Below are 22,014 nucleotides of genomic sequence, written 5' to 3' on the forward strand. Positions count from 1 at the left end.
GGGATCAGTGTAAGCAAAGGTTTTGTGGCAGCAGAGATTACATTTTCGCAAATATAAGGAATAGACCAATTGGTCTGTAAATAGGATTTGTAGAGGAATAAAGGAAGGTAAAGGTGTAAAGATACCTGAGGGCTAATATGTGCCTGCTGATGTGTTGTTTTCTCCCTGTTGTAACTACGAATTCATGCCCTAATCACACACACACACACACACACACACACACACACACACACACACACAAAACAAAACAGAACAAAGCAATAACAACAACAAACTAACATGAAGTTTCCAGAAGGGCCAAAATATCTCAAATAATTCAGCAGGGTCAGTTTTTAACATGATTCACCACTAATGCCTCATAGCAGAATTATGACAAAGACATCAAAGACAAGAGCCTTAAAAAATCTCCTTTCCTTGCTTCATTTATAAATATAAATCATAGGAGATGGAGCTATTTCAGAATGAGACCATTGAAGGAAAGATATATTTTAGCAAAAGGGAAGGAGATTATAAATGGCATGAGTGTGAGCTGAGAATTCCTGGACCACTACTGAGACTGAATTATAATTCTCGCACCACTACAAAAGGGACACAAGCTCAGCGCAGTCTATTGCGAGCACAGCACTGCTGTTAGGTGGCCATAGTAACTTCAAAACTTCTTATCAGTAAGTGTTAACTTCTCAAATAAAGTGTTCATGCCTAATGATTACCACTAAGTAGATACAGGTAGTTCTTTCCCTTTTTCTTATGTTTAAAAAATTATTATTTTTAAAATATAAAGGCAATTTCAAGTCTGATGTGTAGCTATTATGACCCAATAAACAATACTTAACAGAAATAAACCAAGACTGTGAGGCAAGGTTCTCTTTCATGTTGGCTCTTAAATCTCCTTGCTAACTCATCTCTTAAAGTAAGCATGTTTTATGTGTACGGAGTGTTTAGCACAGTGCATGGCAGAGAAAATGGCTCTGTGCATTTGGCTATGATAAGAATGTTACTTGTTATTATTTCTATCAGCAGCAGCAGCAGACCTCCTTCCAGGCTGCATTGGAAAACCCATACTCGAAATTTATCTTGGTCATTAACCTCTCCCAAGATGGTTCTGGATTCATGAAGTCTGACAAGGCAGCATTTAGACAATACCCTGTGGAAGGCCATTGAATTTCAGCACCGATCACTGTAAATCTATTGATTTGCTGCCAAAGCCTTTAATTTGCTGTGTTAAACCACAACTGTAAAAATTGTCAACCCAAATTTTCCCTGTCAAATATAAAGCATTACAACACAAATTACATTTTTAAAACACACATTTCTTATTCTTTCTTATTTCTTTTCTTACTTTGTTATTTTCCCTTGGGGGGTGGGAAAAGTGGTTCAAGAGGGACCTGTCTTTAAAGTTATTTTAATCCTTATTCTATCTAATCCTGTCCTGGACTCATTTAATCTGCTTGATTTTTAAGTCATGATTATATCCTCCAGATACCAATTCATGACATCCTTCCAAAGAATTGTTCATTTATATCTAATTTTTACCTTCTAATGCTGGCTTTTTAACTAATGAAATCTGCAGTAATTATAAATATCCATCTTGTAAAACCTCAGAATTATTGGCATTTATATATAAAGTCAAGCAATGAGAGAATATTAACATTGAAGTTAGCTCTTTCCTTTTCATTTCAATGAAGTGAAGTTAGTACATATATAGTTATGCATATTTAAATAAAAGAATCTCGTTTACCTCCTTTCAATATTTTTACGCTGTCATTAGACTCTTTTGAATGGCACCCAGGGGAGACCACATCTAATTTAAACTTCATGGCAGGAAAGATATCAGGAAACTTCAGATTCAATATTTAGCTTGATGATCTGAAAAGACTGGGGAAAGTTTCTGTGATATTGGGCTCTGATCTACCCAGGGTGCCCTGGAGTGATAGCTTTCCCTCATTTTTTATGAATTATCAGATGAAATTTTATCAAATAGACAAGTCTTTTTGAAAAGTTGGAACACTTCCCTAGCTCATGAGTTTAAGCTTTGCATAAGCAGAATAAGCTTTAAATTCCCTTGGCACTAACCATGTAAGAACAACAGTATGCATCCTGATGTGACAGCAGGAAATCTGCAGAGAGCTCAATGCCGATCTGTGTCCATGCTGTACAGTTCAAAGTAAAGATCAGGTGATAGATGTGGAAGGTCCACAAAATATGAGTTCCATTGCAGCTGACTGTCTCTTGGAGAGGAAAATGGATATATTAGGGTGTAGTGGAAAGAGGACAGAGTTTGCCCAAGGGTACAGGGTTAGAAAGTGGCAAAGCCATGATTCAAATCCAGATTTGTTGGATGCCAAATTTATATAATGTATCTGAGACTCCATTTCATTATCTTCAAAATGAGAATAATAAAGTCTACTTCAATAGTACTGATCCAAAGGTTAGATAAACGTTATCCCCCATTTATTGAATGCTTTCGAAATACCAGTTTACTGTTTTCATTTAATACCAATTGTGCCCCGGGGACTAGAATGGAGAATTAGCTACTGTTCTTCAATGATTGAATAGAGTCCATTGCCCCCTAGAACAAAGCATGAAATGAAGCCCATTGCTCACAAGCAGATAGGCTTCAGTTTCTTTCCCTTAGGCTGGTGCTTCAGACTAATGCAAATATATACTTCATATATATATTCCTTGGAGATAATTGAATGGGAAATAAAAACTCCTGGGCTCTGCACTGAACTTCTGCTTTGGGAGAGCAATTGAACTGACATCAACATCAAAGGATACTTTTTTTTTTTTTTTTTTCCACACACACACACACACTGTATTTTATTTTTACAAGACATAAATAGACTGACACCAAGCATTGTACATGGATGACCACAACAAAAGCAACAATGATTGCAATTACCAAACATGAAACACACTCATACTATGTCATAATATTGACATTCAGTCCAGTAATCCTCCACTGTAACAGCTCCTTTACTTTGCAGTGAAAATTGATTTGTATATTCTTTGCCTCTGAGTCCTTGTGGGATTTTTTTTTTTTTTTAAATTCAGACAGAAAGTCACAAAAATTATACTCATCCTCATCAGTTCACTCAGTCCCATGTAATTAATTTTTCTTTTCATCTTGATCTTTTGTTAGCACTTTTATGAGTTCATCAGTTTTTCATTAGAGTTCTGAAAATGCTTATTCATTCAGTTCAGCAGTACAGTCAGTTACCAGAAACCTGTACTTGTCAGAGTCTTTTCCATGAATTTCTTGAAGATGAAACCCTTTTATAGGAACATATTTGCAAAATCATCAGAGTACACCCAGAACTGTCTGTAAATGACAAAAGACTTAAAAATGACCACGGTTAAAGATTTGATGAAAGTTCATAATAATGCAGTTGACAAGAAAATTAGTTATTTCTGAGATATACATGTTAAAGTAATAACTAGTATTATTACTTATAACATTATACCAGAACATATAAGATTTTTAGAAATTTCATGTAATGTCTGAAACATTTATATTAACGTATTTCCATACATATTTCCATACAAATACAAATATAAGATTTTTAGAAATTTCATGTAATGTCTGAAACATTTATACTAACATATTTCCATACATATTTCCATACCAATACAAATATAAGATTTTTAGAAATTTCATGTAATGTCTGAAACATTTATATTAACATATTTCCATACAAATAACCCAATGAAAGTTTAGTATTAGTTGTTTTGTTTGTTTTTTTATACTGCAGGTTCTTATTAGGCATCAGTTTTATACACATCAGTGTATACATGTCAATCCCAATTGCCCAATTCAGCACACCACCATCCCCACCTCACCGCAGTTTTCCCCCCTTGGTGTCCATATGACCATTCTCTACATTTGTGTCTCAACTTCTGCCCTGCAAACTGGCTCATCTGTACCATTTTTCTAGGTTCCGCATACATGCATTAATATACGATATTTGTTTTTCTCTTTCTGACTTACTTCACTCTGTATGACAGTCTCTAGATCCATCCATGTCTCAACAAATGACTCAATTTCGTTCCTTTTTATGGCTGAGTAATATTCCATTGTATATATGTACCACCTCTTCTTTATCCATTCGTCTGTTGATGGGCATTTAGGTTGCTTCCATGACCTGGCTATTGTAAATAGTGCTGCAATGAACATTCGGGTGCATGTGTCTTTTTGAATTACGGTTTTCTCTGGGTATATGCCCAGTAGTGGGATTGCTGGGTCATATGGTAATTCTATTTTTAGTTTTTTAAGGAACCTCCATATTGTTCTCCATAGTGGCTGTATCAATTTACATTCCCACCAACAGTGCAAGAGGGTTCCCTTTTCTCCACACCCTCTCCAGCATTTGTTGTTTGTAGATTTTCTGATGATGCCCATTCTAACAGGAGTGAGGTGATACCTCATTGTAGTTTTGATTTGCATTTCTCTAATAATTAGTGATGTTGAGCATCTTTTCATGTGCTTCGTGGCCGTCTGTATGTCTTCTTTGGAGAAATGTCTATTTAGGTCTTCTGCCCATTTTTGGATTGGGGTGTTTGTTTCTTTGATATTGAGCTGAATGAGCTGTTTATATATTTTGGAGATTAATCCTTTGTCCGTTGATTCATTTGCAAAAATTTTCTCCCATTCTGAGGGTTGTCTTTTCGTCTTGTTTATGGTTTCCTTTGCTGTGCAAAAGCTTTGAAGTTTCATTAGGTCCCATTTGTTTATTTTTGTTTTTATTTCCATTACTCTAGGAGGTGGATCAAAAAAGATCTTGCTGTGATTTATGTCAAAGAGTGTTCTTCCTATGTTTTCCTCTAAGAGTTTTATAGTGTCCAGTCTTATATTTAGGTCTCTAATCCATTTTGAGTTTATTTTTGTGTATGGTGTTAGGGAGTATTCTAATTTCATTCTTTTACATGTAGCTGTCCAGTTTTCCCAGCACCACTTATTGAAGAGACTGTCTTTTCTCCATTGTATATCTTTGCCTCCTTTGTCATAGATTAGTTGACCATAGGTGCGTGGGTTAATCTCTGGGCTTTCTATCTTGTTCCATTGATCTATGTTTCTGTTTTTGTGCCAGTACCATACTGTCTTGATTACTGTAGCTTTGTAGTATAGTCTGAAGTCAGGGAGTCTGATTCCTCCAGCTCCATTTTTTTCCCTCAAGACTGCTTTGGCTATTCGGGGTCTTTTGTGTCTCCATACAAATTTTAAGATGATTTGTTCTAGCTCCGTAAAAAATGCCATTGGTAATTTGATAGGGATTGCATTGAATCTGTAGATTGCTTTGGGTAGTATACTCATTTTCACAATGTTGATTCTTCCAATCCAAGAACATGGTATATCTCTCCATCTGTTGGTATCATCTTTAATTTCTTTCATCAGTGTCTTATAGTTTTCTGCATACAGATCTTTCGTCTCCCTAGGTAGGTTTATTCCTAGGTATTTTATTCTTTTTGTTGCAATGGTAAATGGGAGTGTTTCCATAATTTCTCTTTCAGATTTTTCATCATTAGTGTATAGGAATGCAAGAGATTTCTGTGCATTAATTTTGTATCCTGCAACTTTACCATATTCATTAATTAGCTCTAGCAGTTTTCTGGTGGCAGTTTTAGGATTCTCTATGTATAGTATCATGTCATCCGCAAACAGTGACAGTTTTACTTCTTCTTTTCCAATTTGTATTCCTTTTATTTCTTTTTCTTCTCTGATTGCCGTGGCTAGGACTTCCAGAACTATGTTGAATAATAGTGGTGAGAGTGGACATCCTTGTCTCGTTCCTGATCTTAGAGGAAATGCTTTCAGTTTTTCACCATTGAGAATGATGTTTGCTGTGGGTTTGTCATATATGGCCTTTATTATGTTGAGGTAGGTTCCCTCTATGCCCACTTTCTGGAGAGTTTTTATCAGAAATGGGTGTTGAATTTTGTCAAAAGCTTTTTCTGCATCTATTGAGATGATCATATGGTTTTTATTCTTCAATTTGTTAATATGGTGTATCACATTGATTGATTTGCGTATATTGAAGAATCCTTGCATCCCTGGGATAAATCCCACTTGATCGTGGTGTATGATCCTTTTAATGTGTTGCTGGATTCTGTTTGCTAGTATTTTGTTGAGGATTTTTGCATCTATATTCATCAGTGATATTGGTCTGTAATTTTCTTTTTTTGTAGTGTCTTTGTCTGGTTTTGGTATCAGGGTGATGGTGGCCTCATAGAATGAGTTTGGGAGTGTTCCTTCCTCTGCAATTTTTTGGAAGAGTTTGAGAAGGATGGGTGTTAGCTCTTCTCTAAATGTTTGATAGAATTCACCTGTGAAGCCATCTGGTCCTGGACTTTTGTTTGTTGGAAGATTTTTAATCACAGTTTCAATTTCATTACTTGTGATTGGTCTATTCATATTTTCTGTTTCTTCCTGATTCAGTCTGGGAAGGTTATACCTTTCTAAGAATTTGTCCATTTCTTCCAGGTTGTCCATTTTATTGGCATAAAGTTGCTTGTAGTAGTCTCTTAGGATGCTTTGTATTTCTGCGGTGTCTGTTGTAACTTCTCCTTTTTCATTTCTGATTTTATTGATTTGAGTCCTCTCCCTCTTTTTCTTGATGAGTCTGGCTAATGGCTTATCAATTTTGTTTATCTTCTCAAAGAACCAACTTTTAGTTTTATTGATCTTTGCTATTGTTTTCTTTGTTTCTATTTCATTTATTTCTGCTCTGATCTTTATGATTTCTTTCCTTCTGCTAACTTTGGGTTTTGTTTGTTCTTCTTTCTCTAGTTTCTTTAGGTGTAAGGTTAGATTGTTTACTTGAGATTTTTCTTGTTTCTTTAGGTAGGCTTGTATAGCTATAAACTTCCCTCTTAGAACTGCTTTTGCTGCATCCCATAGGTTTTGGGTCGTCGTGTTTTCATTGTCATTTGTCTCTAGGTATTTTTTGATTTCTTCTTTGATTTCTTCAGTGATCTCTTGGTTATTTAGTAACGTATTGTTTAGCCTCCATGTGTTTGTCCTTTTTACGTTTTTTTCCCTGTAATTCATTTCTAATCTCATAGCGTTGTGGTCAGAAAAGATGCTTGATATGATTTCAATTTTCTTAAATTTACTGAGGCTTGATTTGTGACCCAAGATGTGATCTATCCTGGAGAATGTTCCGTGCGCACTTGAGAAGAACGTGTAATCTGCTGTTTTTGGATGGAATGTCCTATATATATCAATTAAATCTATCTGGTCTATTGTGTCATTTAAAGCTTCTGTTTCCTTATTTATTTTCATTTTGGATGATCTGTCCATTGGTGTAAGTGAGGTGTTAAAGTCACCCACTATTATTGTGTTACTGTCGATTTCCTCTTTTATAGCTGTTAGCAGTTGCCGTATGTATTGAGGTGCTCCTATGTTGGGTGCATATATATTTATAATTGTTATATCTTCTTCTTGGATTGATCCCTGGATCATTATGTAGTGTCCTTCCTTGTCTCTTGTAACATTCTTTATTTTAAAGTCTATTTTATCTGATATGAGTATAGCTACTCCAGCTTTCTTTTGATTTCCATTTGCATGGAATATCTTTTTCCATCCCCTCACTTTCAGTCTGTATGTGTCCCTAGGTCTAAAGTGGGTCTCTTGTAGACAGCATATATATGGGTCTTGTTTTTGTATCCATTCAGCCAGTCTATGTCTTTTGGTTGGGGCATTTAATCCATTCACGTTTAAGGTAATTATTGATATGTATGTTCCTATTCCCATTTTGTTAATTGTTTTGGGTTTGTTTTTGTAGGTCCTTTTCTTCTCTTGTGTTTCCCACTTAGAGAAGTTCCTTTAGCATTTGTTGTAGAGCTGGTTTGGTGGTGCTGAATTCTCTTAGCTTTTGCTTGTCTGCAAAGCTTTTGATTTCTCCATCAAATCTAAATGAGATCCTTGCCGGGTAGAGTAATCTTGGTTGTAGGTTCTTCCCTTTCATCACTTTAAGTATATCATGCCACTCCCTTCTGGCTTGCAGAGTTTCTGCTGAGAAATCAGCTGTTAACCTTATGGGAGTTCCCTTGTATGTTATTTGTCGTTTTTCCCTTGCTGCTTTCAATAATTTTTCTTTGTCTTTAATTTTTGCCACTTTGATTACTATGTGTCTCGGCGTGTTTCTCCTTGGGTTTATCCTGTATGGGACTCTCTGCGCTTCCTGGACTTGGGTGGCTACTTCCTTTCCCATGTTAGGGAAGTTTTCGACTATAATCTCTTCAAATATTTTCTCTGGTCCTTTCTCTCTCTCTTCTCCTTCTGGGACCCCTATAATGCGAATGTTGTTGCGTTTAATGTTGTCCCAGAGGTCTCTTAGGCTGTCTTCATTTCTTTTCATTCTTTTTTCTTTAGTCTGTTCTGCAGCAGTGAATTCCACCATTCTGTCTTCCAGGTCACTTATCCGTTCTTCTGCCTCAGTTATTCTGCTATTGATTCCTTCTAGTGTAGTTTTCATTTCAGTTATTGTATTGGTGATCTCTGTTTGTTTGTTCTTTAATTCTTCTAGGTCTTTGTTAATCATTTCTTGCATCTTCTCAATCTTTGCCTCCATTCTTATTCCGAGGTCCTGGATCATCTTCACTATCATTATTCTGAATTCTTTTTCTGGAAGGTTGCCTATCTCCACTTCATTTAGTTGTTTTTCTGGGGTTTTTTCTTGTTCCTTCATCTGGTACATAGCCCTCTGCCTTTTCATCTTCTCTATCTTTCTGTAACTGTGGTTTTTGGTCCACAGGCTGCAGGATCGTAGTTTTTCTTGCTTCTGTTGTCTGCCCTCTGGTGGTTGAGGCTATCTAAGAGGCTTGATGGGAGGCTCTGGTGGTGGGTAGAGCTGACTGTTGCTGTGGCGGTCAGAGCTCAGTAAAACCTTAATCCACTTGACTGTTGATGGGTGGGGCTGGGTTCCCTCCCTGTTGCTGTGGCGGTCAGAGCTCAGTAAAACCTTAATCCACTTGACTGTTGATGGGTGGGGCTGGGTTCCCTCCCTGTTGGTTGTTTTGCCTGAGGCAACCCAACACTGGAGCCTACTGGTGCTCTTTGGTGGGGTTAATGGCAGACTCTGGGAGGGCTCACGCCAAGGAGAACTTCCCAGAACCTCTGCTGCCAGTGTCCTTATCCCCACGGTGAAACAGAGCCACTACTCGCCTCTGCAGGAGACCTCCCAACACCAGCAGGTAGGTCTGGTTCAGTCTCCCCCAGGGTCACTGCTCCTTCCCCTGTGTCCCGATGCACACATTACTTTGTGTGTGCCCTCCAAGAGTGGGGTCTCTGTTTCCCCCAGTCCTGTCAAAGTCCTGCAATCAATTCCCACTAGGCTTCAAAGTCTGATTCTCTAGGAATTCCTCCTCCCGTTGCCGGACCCCCAGGTTGGGAAGCCTGACGTGGGGCTCAGAACCTTCACTCCAGTGAGTGGAATTCTGTGGTATAAGTGTTCGCCAGTCTGTGAGTCACCCACCCAGCAGTTATGGGATTTGATTTTACTCTGATTGCGCCCCTCCTACCGTCTCACTGTGGCTTCTCCTCTGTCCTTGGACGTGGGGTATCCTCCTTGGTGAAGTCCAGGGTCTTCCTGTCAATGATTGTCCAGCAGCCAGTGGTGATTCTGGTGCTCTTGCAAGAGGGAGTGAGAGCACGTCCTTCTACTCCGCCATCTTGGTTAATCTCCTCAAAGGATACTTTTGATAAAAATACTTTTTATTCTTCTAGCATAAAATGAGAGAAGACTTACCTAGATTACTTCCTCATTTCCACACCAGACTTAATTTCAAATACCTTGGCTAAATCTGATAGTTTTCTATCCAATATTTCATGAGGGGTTATACTGACTAATCTCCTTGACTCTCACCTCAAGAAGTCCTTAGTCTTTGCAGGTTGAGCAAATCCTTCATATTGTTTGGCTTATTTATTCCTGTATTAGCTTTAATGGAAAAAAATGAATTATTTTCTTAGGGCTTTCTATACAAGTTGTCATAGTAATAGTAAGTCAAAATCTATTGTTTTAGGGCCAACAACTCATATGATTTTTGAGGTTTGGTGTTACCTATTCATCATTTCTTTATGCAGAGTTCACAGCGAACTCTCTGTGTATATATGTGTGTATATATATATATATACACATATATACACACAAAAGTATGCATGTATAGTATATATATAGTCATTAACTTAACATATATTTAGTATTAATTCGTGTACATTCAGAAATCTGCAGAGCAAAAATAATAAAGAAATAATTTGTTCTTTTTCTTGTTCTCCAGTCTCTTAGAGATGATTCAGGAAGACATGATTAGCAAGAAAAACTAAGTTACTAGAGACTAAAAAAAATTACAGATGTAAAAAGTACAATGTAGTATTAAAAACAATAGTTTTGCTTAATAAATGATTACTATGTGCCACGCACTGTGCATTTATTACCACATAGAAAAATCACATATGATTTTCACCAAATTCAACAAGATAGATATAATGAGTCTCTTTCTAAAGGGAAGAAATAGAGACTGTGAATGATCACATGGCTTGTTAAGGCCACTTGCAAAGTTTATGGTAGAGGTAAGGCTGGAACCAAATGAAGCCCCAGGTCTATCCACAGTTCTAGATCATCTTCTACACACAGAGAAAGTCAAATCAAAAGCCAAGGGGAAATCAGTATGGAATGAGATTAGAAAGAAGAAATGTGTATTCTCTCCTTATATCAATCTATGAACCTGTTCTAGGGTGCAAGCTCCTATAATGCTATATCTCTTTGAAAAACAAGTTTTTAATGACTTTTTATACTTATAGTAAAATGATGCATTTTTCATAAATATTAAGGTCCTTGGAGATCTATGGATTAGGAACATGAATTCATTTACTGGGTAAAGTGAGAATACATGTGCAGTTAGGGGACACATAAAGCTGAGAGGTCATTGAACTCATAAGATTTAACCCGTTGTTTTACAATCAACTGAAATTCAGCACTGTGTTCAGTTCTGTGGACATGTTTTAAGAAGGAAGTTGAAAAATTAGAATGTATTTAAACAAACAAACACATGATGCTTAACATTCTGGAGAAACATTATAGTGTTTCTATTTAGTTTATTCTATTCATTCACCCATTTCTTCCACACACATTTATTCTATGACTCTGTGTTAGATGTATGTGGATATATTGCAAAACAAAACAGCAGGGAGCTTACTGTCTGCTCAGTACTGAAAAAGCCCTAAGCATTGAGTCAAAAGACTTGGGTTCTCTGCATAGTTAATTATTTGTTTACTTGTTGATCTTTCCATTAGAATATAATAATTTTAGAAGTTGGAACTTCATTTTACTAATATTTGCATCCCTGGCAGCTGGTAACTTTGTATCTCAGCCCAGAGTAAGTTATCAGTGAATGAATAAGAAATCAATGAGAGATCAATAGTTTGAAAAGACTTCACAGAGGACCTGAGTCTAAGTATTGAAGGCTGAATGGTATTTGGAAAGACAGAAGGGAGAAAAGAGTATCTGTAACATGGAGAACTGGATGACATAAATCACAGAGATAGGAATGATTGTTGAATGGTTATGGATCAGTAAGGCATGAGCACCAAAGCAAGGAAAGGATAAAGTCATGGGAAAGAGAACGATGGGCAATGAGGCTCATAGGCCACAGATCATGGGAATCCTTGAAAGTCAGGATAAGAATTTGAAATTCACAGGTATTGCAGTAGGGAATGAAGAGCTTTGGGCAGCGGAGAGAGATGGTGGAGACAACGACCAATCATGAGAGTTGGACAGAGAGTCACAGAATGGACAGGAAAACCGACTGGACAGATCCCATGAGACTGGTGTCAGCAACAGAGCAGTGACACAGTGACTTCCAGTAATCTGATTCCACTATCCATGGTCCATCCTACAAAGACTAGTGAGTGTGATGAAAGTAGATATTTGCAACTCTATTGCATTCTCAAAATTGGAGGATCCATTCATTCATTTACTCAATTTCTTGAATAAATGTGGAATTTATGAAATTGAATAAATTTATTTAAGAAATTGAAATTTCACATTTCTTGAACCTCTGTCATGTGTCAGAGGATATGCAATTTGTGGGGATTCAAAAGTTCAGAAACTGACTAGGGATATGGAGCACTCTGCCTCAAAATGTTCAACTCAAATCTCTAATTAATTTTATCTATGAAACATTTGAACAAAGGACACTTCCTTTTATAATGTCTTATAATTGATTATGCCTTTTAACCATGGCACCAAACTCAGTTGTGTTATACTGTCATGGCACAATTTGGGGGGTTCTGTCTGATGGCATTGTAGACATGAATGTTTACTAAAGCCATAAAAAATGGAGCCAGTATCATCCTAGACATTCAATTTTCTGAGAAAAATGACAAAACTTCTGTTGTAATTGCATATTAAAAACTGCAGATATAGGGCTGAGCAGAGAAGTTTAAAATATACATCATTTTGCTACTGCTGTTGGTTTCACTCTGCTAATGACATGAAATTTTATCCCAAAGGTCAGTATTAATCACTCGGTTGATTTCTTTTGGAGGAGGCAGACTGCTATAGTATACATTAAAGAAATTCAAGGAAAAAGAAAGTAAGCCTAGAGTCATGAGCACACAAGCAAGAGAAGAACAAATACATCTGAGGTATTTTGTTGGCCTTTTGACTCCGTGCTTCTAGGGATGCCGTTGCCTAGGTTTGCAAATGTAAACATAACAGGAAAAGCTGACTATTTAAGGAATAAATCATAAGATGTAGGGTATCTATAGCATGCTGATGTGGACATATAAAATTAACAAGACTATCCCAGTTAGGAGTAAACAAGGGATGACCATAACTGTGATAGAATTTTGCAGTGGTTATTGTTGTTTGTTGTGTTCACCTACAACAACTCCACTTTCCGCTAACTCTTCCTGATTTTGATGAGGTCACAAGTAAATTATATTTGCCTTAATTTGTGCCTTTTCTACTTTTTTCCTATACAGTTTATATATTACTTATAAAATCAGGAAAAATGTTATAAAAATGTCATTCAATTCAAGTAGTTGTCAAAGTCTCAGGGGGCATCCTACATGCTCCTGAATTCATGCATATGTTTTTGTTTGTTTGCTCTGTTTTTGTTTCTACTCTGTTTCAGCTGAGGCCACCAAACACTTGTTGATATGCTATGTCCTCTCCTTTTTTTGGTCCATGTTTTTGCTCACACTAATTTCCATAGTCCACATTCTCCAATACATAAGACCAAGAGAGATGATATTTTACCTCACTACTTGTGGTTTATTCTGTTACCCAGGTTACAAGGTAGAACTACCTCATTTCCTCAGTGCTTTCACAAAGTTCAGTAACACAGTTCTTTTATTTTTTTACTGATTTTAAGAATTCTAACCAATCTACTCAGCTGTCAGATATAAATTCATGAAGACTGGACTATAAACTGTAAGTGATCAATATTTTTCTCTACTCAAGATCTCTCTTCCTCTTTAGTACTATTCTATTTTTCTTGGACCAACCTAGTTCTCCTCAACTCTCTTTTCTCTTGAGATAAGTTATTTCTCAAAAGTCTTCTGGAGGACCTGCCTCACCCATCTTCAGACATGATCAGATAAGTCTGAAACCTTGAAAAAATGTAATTTAGCTTCCAACTTGGAAGCACCCACAGTTAGAGGTGCACTATTATTAGTTCATGTATTTTACATTCAAAATGTTTTTTCACTGTGTACAAGTATCCGCATATAGAATAAATTTCAATTGCAATATTGTCACAGAGGCCCTGAACAATATTTTTTTTATATATTATGCATTTAATGAGTAATTTGAAACAGAATGAAGATCAAATTTGGATCAGTGTTATTTTCTATTTTAATATTTTAATAATGTAAATATTTAATGATGAGTGTTTTTATGACTTGAGTCTAGTTATCTTGGTATATACCTCCATTGAGGAAACTAGAGTCAATATCTTATTACCTAAACAGGGAATAGAGAGAACACAGAGTGATATAACCAGAGACCTTTCATTGCTGAAAGACTTGAGTCTGGACTGCGAGAGAAGTTTGTATCTATAATATCCTAATACAGTGTTGAATCTCAAAATAGGTGTATCAGCCATTCCATAGTAGGTCAAACCCCAAACTCTCTAATTGATAGAATTATTTGCTTTGGCATCACATAGCTGCAATGTTCATATTAAAATAGTCCACGTATTCTTGAATATTTGCAACTTCAAAATTGTGAAACTTTGTATCCCTTTAAAATTATTTTAATCTGAAAATTGAGAGTGAGGTTAAAGGCACAACTTGTTAGATGCCATAGCTAGCACTCAATGACCCACAGCATAGGCCTGATTTATTATGCAAATACAGAGCCAGAATAATATATTCTGTTTAATCATGCAAGATTTTTCTTTTTGTTTGATGGAGTGTCCAGGCACATAAATGAATATTCTATGAATCCAAAATCTACTTCAAAAAGGGAGGTATTTATATGGGGTTGTAAGAATAAGGTGCCAGAACTGTGATTTACAGAATATGCTTGGCCGATGGTAGAAAACAGTTTGTCTTTAAACAACTGAATTTTATAATGAGAAAATTACCAGAAGCTTTTAGCTACTCAGGTTATTTAAATGAAAGATGAATTCATCCGTTATGAGCTATATAAAACCCATTGATTACTTGACTTGATTACTTAAACCTCATGGCCTGAGAATCTTGTCTGACTGATATATATCCTCCCTTCACCCAGAATTTGTTATTGAAGAATGATTTTATGATACTGCAGCATTTCAGGTAAGCACTGTTCTCTCAACAAACATGAGGAGATAATTCACTCAGGCAAATGATAGTATATTTAGAGGCCAGCAGCGTTTCTTGACAGCTATTAACTATTCCCACACCAGTGCCAAAACTCATATCTTAAGTCTAAAACCTGAACTCAGTGAGAGAACCATGACAAATTTTGCTTCTAGCATTTTTCTCGGGGTCCAAATACCTTTCAGCAAAACTATTTTTTTAACATAAGGCCTAATACACATATCAGAGAAGAGCAATTGGAAAAATGATGAATATGTGAATCATTGCTAGGATTTTGTTGATGTGGGTTGCTTGCAGAGATGAAAACAAATATTGTAAAATTAATTTATTCCTTTCTGTTAACCTTTAAGGTAAGCAGTATCATCTGTATTTTATAGATGAGAAATCTTCCGAGATGTTAAGTAACTTTTCCAGTGACATTCAACTGAGAAATAGCAAGGTTAGGATTTCACCTGGATTCTTTTTACTTTTACCTGCTCTTAGAGAAGGAGCATCAGTGATTTCAGACTTGATTTTTAAAAACTATAGGAAACTCTTTGACATAAATCACAGCGAGATCCTTTTTGACCCACCTCCTAGAGAAATGGAAATAAAAACAAAAATAAACAAATGGGACCTAATGAAACCTAAAAGCTTTTGCACAGCAAAGAAACCATAAGCAAGACGAAAAGACAACCCTCATAATGGGAGAAAATATTTGCAAACAAAGCAGCTGACAAATGATTAATCTCCAAAATATACGAGCAGCTCATACAGCTCAATATCAAAAAAACAAACAACCCAATCCAAAAATGGGCAGAAGACCTAAATAGACATTTCTCCAAAGAAGATATACAGATTGCCAACAAACATATGAAAGGATGCTCAACATCACTTATCATTAGAGAAATGCAAATCGAAACTACAATGAGGTATCACCTCACACCAGTCAGAATGGCCATCATCAAAAAATCTACAAACAGTAAATGCTGGAGAGGGTGTGGAGAAAAGGGAAACCTCTTGCCCTGTTGGTGGGAATGTAAATTGATACAGCCACTATGGAGAACAGTATGGAGTTTCCTTAAAAAACTAAAACTAGAACTACCATATGACCCAGCAATCCCACTACTGGGCATATACCCTGAGAAAACCATAATTCAAAAAGAATCATGTACCCCAATGTTCATTGCAGCCCTATTTACAATAGCCAGGACATGGAAGCAACCTAAGTGTCCATCGACAGATGAATGGATAAAGAAGATGTGGCACATATATACGATGGAATATTACTCAGCCATAAAAAGAAATGAAGCTGAGTTATTTGTAGTGAGGTGGATGGACCTAGAGTCTGTCATAAAGAGTGAAGTAAGTCAGAAAGAGAAAAACAAATACTGTATGCTAACACATATATATGGAATCTTAAAAAAAAAAAAAAAACGGTTCTGATGAACCTAGGGGCAGGACAGGAATAAAGACACAGATGTAGAGAATGGACTTGAGGACACGGGAAAGGGGAAAGGTAAACTGGGATGAAGTGAGAGAGTAGCATTGACATGTATACACTACCAAATGTAAAATAGCTAGTGGGAAGCAGCTGCACAACACAGGGAGATCAGCTTGGTGCTTTGTGACCACCTAGAGGGGTGGGATAGGGAGGGAGGGAGGGAGACATAAGAGGGAGGGGATATGGGGATATAAGTATACGCATAGCTGATTCACTTTGTTATACAGCAGAAACTAACACACCATTGTAAAGCAATTATACTCCAATAAAAATGTTAAAAAAAAAACTATAGGAAGAGTATCATAATAAAAGTTATAGACAGGAAAAAAACACACAGAATATAAAAATTGTAGTAACATATTGTTAAAATGCCAACAAAATGTAAACCTATATAGCATGATGGTTGTCTTCCAGTTTATTTCAAAAATCAGATCAGTGATTATGACTAAGTTAGTAAAGATTGCAATATTCATTGCAATTATCTAAAATACAAACTGAGCAGACTTCTAGATTCCCTGCTATCTCTCCAAACCATAAGAGATTGATGAATCCTTTTGAGAAGAAAATTGGAGGGCTTTTTTTTTTTATTGAGAAAAGATCATAAATGTATACAATTTGCACTCAAACTGGCAGGTTTTTTAAAAAAATTAATTTATTTAATTTACTTATTTTTGGCTGCGTTGGGTCTTTGTTGCTGCAGGCCTTCTCTAGTTGCGGCGAGCGGGGGCTACTCCTCGCTGCAGTGCGCGGGCCTCTCACTGCAGTGGCTTCTCCTGTTGCGGAGCACAGGCTCTAGGCACGTGGGCTTCAGTAGCTGTGGTTCACGTGGGCTCTAGAGCGCAGGCTTAGTAGTAGTGGTGCACAGGCTTAGTTGCTCTGCGGCATGTGGGATCTTCCTGGACCAGGGCTCGAACCTGTGTCCCCTGAGTTGGCAGGTGGATTCTCAACCACTGCGCCACCAGGGAAGCCCAAACTGGCAGGTTTTAAAGTTGTGTGATTTGTAACTTCTGAAGAAAGCCAAGGCCAAGATTAACTCGTGATGTTCTTAAAATTATGATGACCATCTGCCTTCCAGTATGTTAATATAGAACCAATCTCTGAGAAGCGCTTCTCATTACTGAAATAATAATAATGCAGAATGTTGTGCAAAGTGTGTTTATATGATTGCTGCATTTTAAAGAGACTGTGATCCTTCAGGCCCATCCTTAAAAAAGAATATTCAATAGTATTTTGAACCAATTCTGGCTATTTACTGCATCCATTCTTGTCATATCCTTTATTCTTTATTTTTTGTAATTTTTCCATAAGACAGTTAAATGCAGACACAATTTTTGCTTTTAAAAGTTTATTTCTACTCTCTATTCCTACTTGAAGTTATATATTTTTCTGTTTTTATCATTAGTTGCCATGAAGACAAATGAGCTACTTTGTTCTATAGGATGGGTAGTTTTCTGGTTCTGTGGTTTGAGAAAGAAGAGGATCAGATTTCACAAAATCCTCTTCATCTTCTTGTTTAAAATAAGGCCAAGAAGAATAGGAATGAGAAATAGATCCTCTGATGATTATTGCCCACATGGCTTTTGCTCTTGCATTTCTTTTCTGTAGCTGTACTGTTACGAGCATGTCCTTCTTCCCATGGTACCCCATGTGCCATTCTGGGGCAGCACCAGATATTGGGAGAAAAAAGCACACAAATGGGGCTTGTACAGGATCCAGTGGTTGGTCAAGCTAATGTACCACTGAACTTTAGCCATTAGACTGTGATGTCTCTGCAAATAGAGACCATTGATGTTTTGCTTTTGTATCTCTAGTGCCTAGCACATGGTAGGATGTACAACAAAATGCATTTGTGTTGGAATGAGACTGGCAGTCCCACCTCTTCCACTCTCTACATCTAGGTGTGCTCATACGACCAGTGTGTGCCTCCTCATGCTTCGTTAAGGGACTGGAAACTTCTTAGGAGTGATAACCATACTGCTTGGTGGAGCTTGTTGGAGACAGAACACCAAAGTTTGGGATAGTTCTGTGCATTGTCAAAGAGACACATTTGGTGGAGGTATGGTGGAAGGATGGACAGCGGAAGAAATAAATCGCAGTAGATTCTTTAACAGACCTACGAGCACAATAGGAAGGCATAGCCAGAAACTTTCAGAAGAGGTTTGAAATAAATACTTATTTCAGTGACTTCACAGGGTTATTATGAAGGGCCCATGCTGAGAATCATATAAAGAATAGTAATTAAGACAAAAACAGTATTGTTGGGGGTTTGAAGCTGCTAGTTAATCCCATGCATTTCCCCTCCAAATTCCAAACCAATGGAGCCAGCTTCACTTCTGACTGTTTTGATTAAAGAACATAGCAGGCATGTAACTTAGACTAGGTTTCCTAACACATGCAAGGCCTACATTCCAAGATTCAAGTGGTACATTCAGCCTTTAACATATCAGTTTTGCCTACAAGAGAAATAAGGACCCATGGCTGTAGAACTTGAGTGGTTTGGCCAATTAAATAAATTATCCCCCCCCAGTGGGGAGCAGCAACTAAGAGAAGAAAGAAGGGGTAGATTCTTTCTCCCTGTTACCTCTGAGCAACAAATTTCCTCATATACAGGTTGGCAGGAATTGGGGGAAGGACATGATTTCTTTAACATGACTTTCTCCGTTGTCTTTGTGGTCTCCCCCCTCTTTTCAATGACACAGGATTCAACTCTCTGTTAGCTTTTAGCATGTTTTCTCTCTGGCTACCATAACCCATTCTAATGACACCACACAATAAACGCTAGACCTTGGTTGTTCCATACTCTGGACGTTCCTTCTAGTAGTCTGTCTCCTTAGGGACTCGCCAAACCCTGTAGGAGGGGCTGGGTGAAAGTAAGTTTGATGAGCTGGGTGAGTATGAAAACTCTAGAGGAGTCCTCTTCACAGATCAATCTCTCTTTGGATCTCTTTTCATAATTCACATATACCATCACATTGCTACACAATTAGAAGAATACAAGCTACAGAATTTAATCTTAGTAGTGTTTAGGTAGTCTCTCTCTCTCTCTTTTTTATACACACACACACAACCAAATGATTGTGAGTGCACGATTTATACACCTTTCTCCATAACTGTGGACTAGACGTTGTGTGTGCGTGGAAGGGGGCTATTCAAGAATCATTCTTTACTATGAGATACGTGTGACAACAGCAGCTACAATTATAAGCCGATTAGGTAGATAATTGACAACACAAGTGCACTAAAGTTGTGTTCCATTTGCTTCAATTGTGTTTAATGGAAGTGGCATTCTGTATTTCTCACAAAGTGAGTCTTCTAATCAAGGCACAAATGATCTTCTAATTAACCATCTTTGTCTGACCCTCTGGAATAAAATGTAGTTTTGTTTAGGGAAATCAAGTAAGCATTAGAATCGTCCTAGCCTTTACCATGAGGCTTCTGTCTCCTCTTTCCAATGGCTTTGTCATCAGAGCCAGAAAATTAGTGCTTATACACCGTGAGCTTCATGCAGTCACTGAGTAAATCATGCCAGTATCTTTACCAGCCAGGCATATTATAAAATTCTGAATTGTGACTTGGTCATATTTTCTAATTTTGTATCCAGTGGCTTTGACGGTCATCACAATCAGTTTGTAAAAGCATCCCCTAGCCAGTGATCCTTAAGCCTGACTGCATATTAGAATCACCTGAGAGGCTTTTAAAAACCACAAAAGCCCAAGTTTCTATTCCAGAACAACATGATAAGAATCTCTAGATGAAGGACCCCGTGGTAGGTGATTCTAATATGCACCAGAGTTGGGAATCACTGACAGAGACCAAAGGTCAGCAATATTTTTCTGTAGAGGGCCAGGTGGGAAATGCCATAGACTGTGTCACAACTGCTAGACTCTGTTAGAAGTATGCAACTCTGCCATGAAAGCAGCCACAGACAATATGTAAACAAATAGGTAGTGCTCTAGCCCAGTAAAATTCTATTTATAACTATGACATTGTGATTTGTAATAAGAAATATATATTTGGTCTTGGTTTTGTTTCTGACTGAGAGCTCCTAAAACCCTTGGAATTGCTTAAGTGTGGAGAGTGCAAAGGTGTCTTTTGTTATGTTAATGAAATTGGATCACATCCAAGGATCAGGCTGGTTTCCAGGAGAACCAACCAAGGGATTAGAGGGTAGGAACTTTCAGTCCCATCCTCCTGATAGGGGAGAAGGGCTGGAGGTTGAATCAATCATCCTCCTGATTTCTGGGGAGGGGAGAAGGGCTGGAGGTTGAATCAATCTCCAATGGCCGATGATTTAATCAATCATGCCTAAGTAATGAACCCTCCATAAAAACCAGAATTATGGGCCTGGGAGAGTTTCTGGGTTGGTGAAAACATGGAGATTTGGGGAAAGTGCCACACTTAGAGAGTGTGTGGGAGTTCTGTCCCCTTTTCCCACACCTCACCCTATGCACCTCTTTCAATCTGGCTGTTCCTGAGTCATATCCTTTCATAATAAACTGGTAATCTAGTAAATAAAATGTTTCTCTGAGTTCTGTGAACTGCTGTAGCAAAATAATCGAATCCAGGGAGGATATCCTTGGAACCTCCAATCTGTAGCCGGTTGGTTAGAAGCACAGGTAACAACCTGGGATTTTGACTTCTGTCTTGTAGAAGGGGGGGGACAGTCTTCTGGGACTGAGCCCTTAACCTGTAGAATCTGATGCTACCTCCAGGTAGATAGTGTCAGAATTAAGTTGTAGGACCCCCCAGTGGGTGTTGCTGAAAATTGCTTGGATCAGGTACCTCCCCTCAACATACATGCACATTATAATTGGGTCCCAGAACCCTTACAGTAACCAAAAGCAGCAAGCCAAATTTGGCCTGACCTTAAAGATACGGATTAGCAATCTATTAATTCTGATTTTAGCCTCAGGATCCAGTAATTAATTTAATAAATGGCCACCCAGAACTGTGTGTTGACTGACAGTGAAATAAAGTGAGCATTAGCTTTAGAGTAAAAAAATCTGGGTTCCCAACCTTGCTTGCACCACCACTACTTGCTATATAAAAATATGGGAATGTCATTTAGCCTATTGAGCTGCAGCTTCTTCACTTAGAAAATAGGAATAACAATACTTAACTCAAGGCACTATGACGCTGCTGGATTTCTCATGAAAATTCAATAGTTTTCCTAGCTAATAATACGTCACATTTATTGAGTATTTACCATATAGCAGGCACTGTTCTAATCATTTTATATTCATCAACTTATTCCCCTCTGAAAAAGAAAGATGAAAATGGGACAGACGTGTCTTCAGTGAATTTTCACAATGGAGAAAAAAATATATTCATAAATTGCTACATTTCAAGAGGGAATGTTGTAAAGTGGTACATGTTAAAAGATTTGCACAGCAGTATGTTAGGTATTGAGGATGGAGAGATCACATATAGCTGGGTTAATTAAACTCTTCAGAAAAACAACTGGTAACAAATCCTGGTAGCTGAAGGCTGGTTGTAATTTCATTTTGCAGATCCGGGAGAAGCAGAAGGAAGAGTGTGGGCAAAAAAAAAAAGGTGTGGAAGTGGGAAAGCATGGGATGTGTTTAGGGATGGAGGCCTATGGCTGGAATTGCACTAATGGAGTAGAAGGTTCTAAGGTAGGAAAGTTAGATTAGATTCAGAACATGCAGGGCTATCATTTCCAGGTTAGGTAGTGGAACTTAATATAAATCAATAGAGAGATTTA

The sequence above is a fragment of the Balaenoptera musculus genome, chromosome 16, assembly GCF_009873245.2.
Source record: "Balaenoptera musculus isolate JJ_BM4_2016_0621 chromosome 16, mBalMus1.pri.v3, whole genome shotgun sequence".
NCBI classification, from domain to species: Eukaryota; Metazoa; Chordata; class Mammalia; order Artiodactyla; family Balaenopteridae; genus Balaenoptera; species Balaenoptera musculus.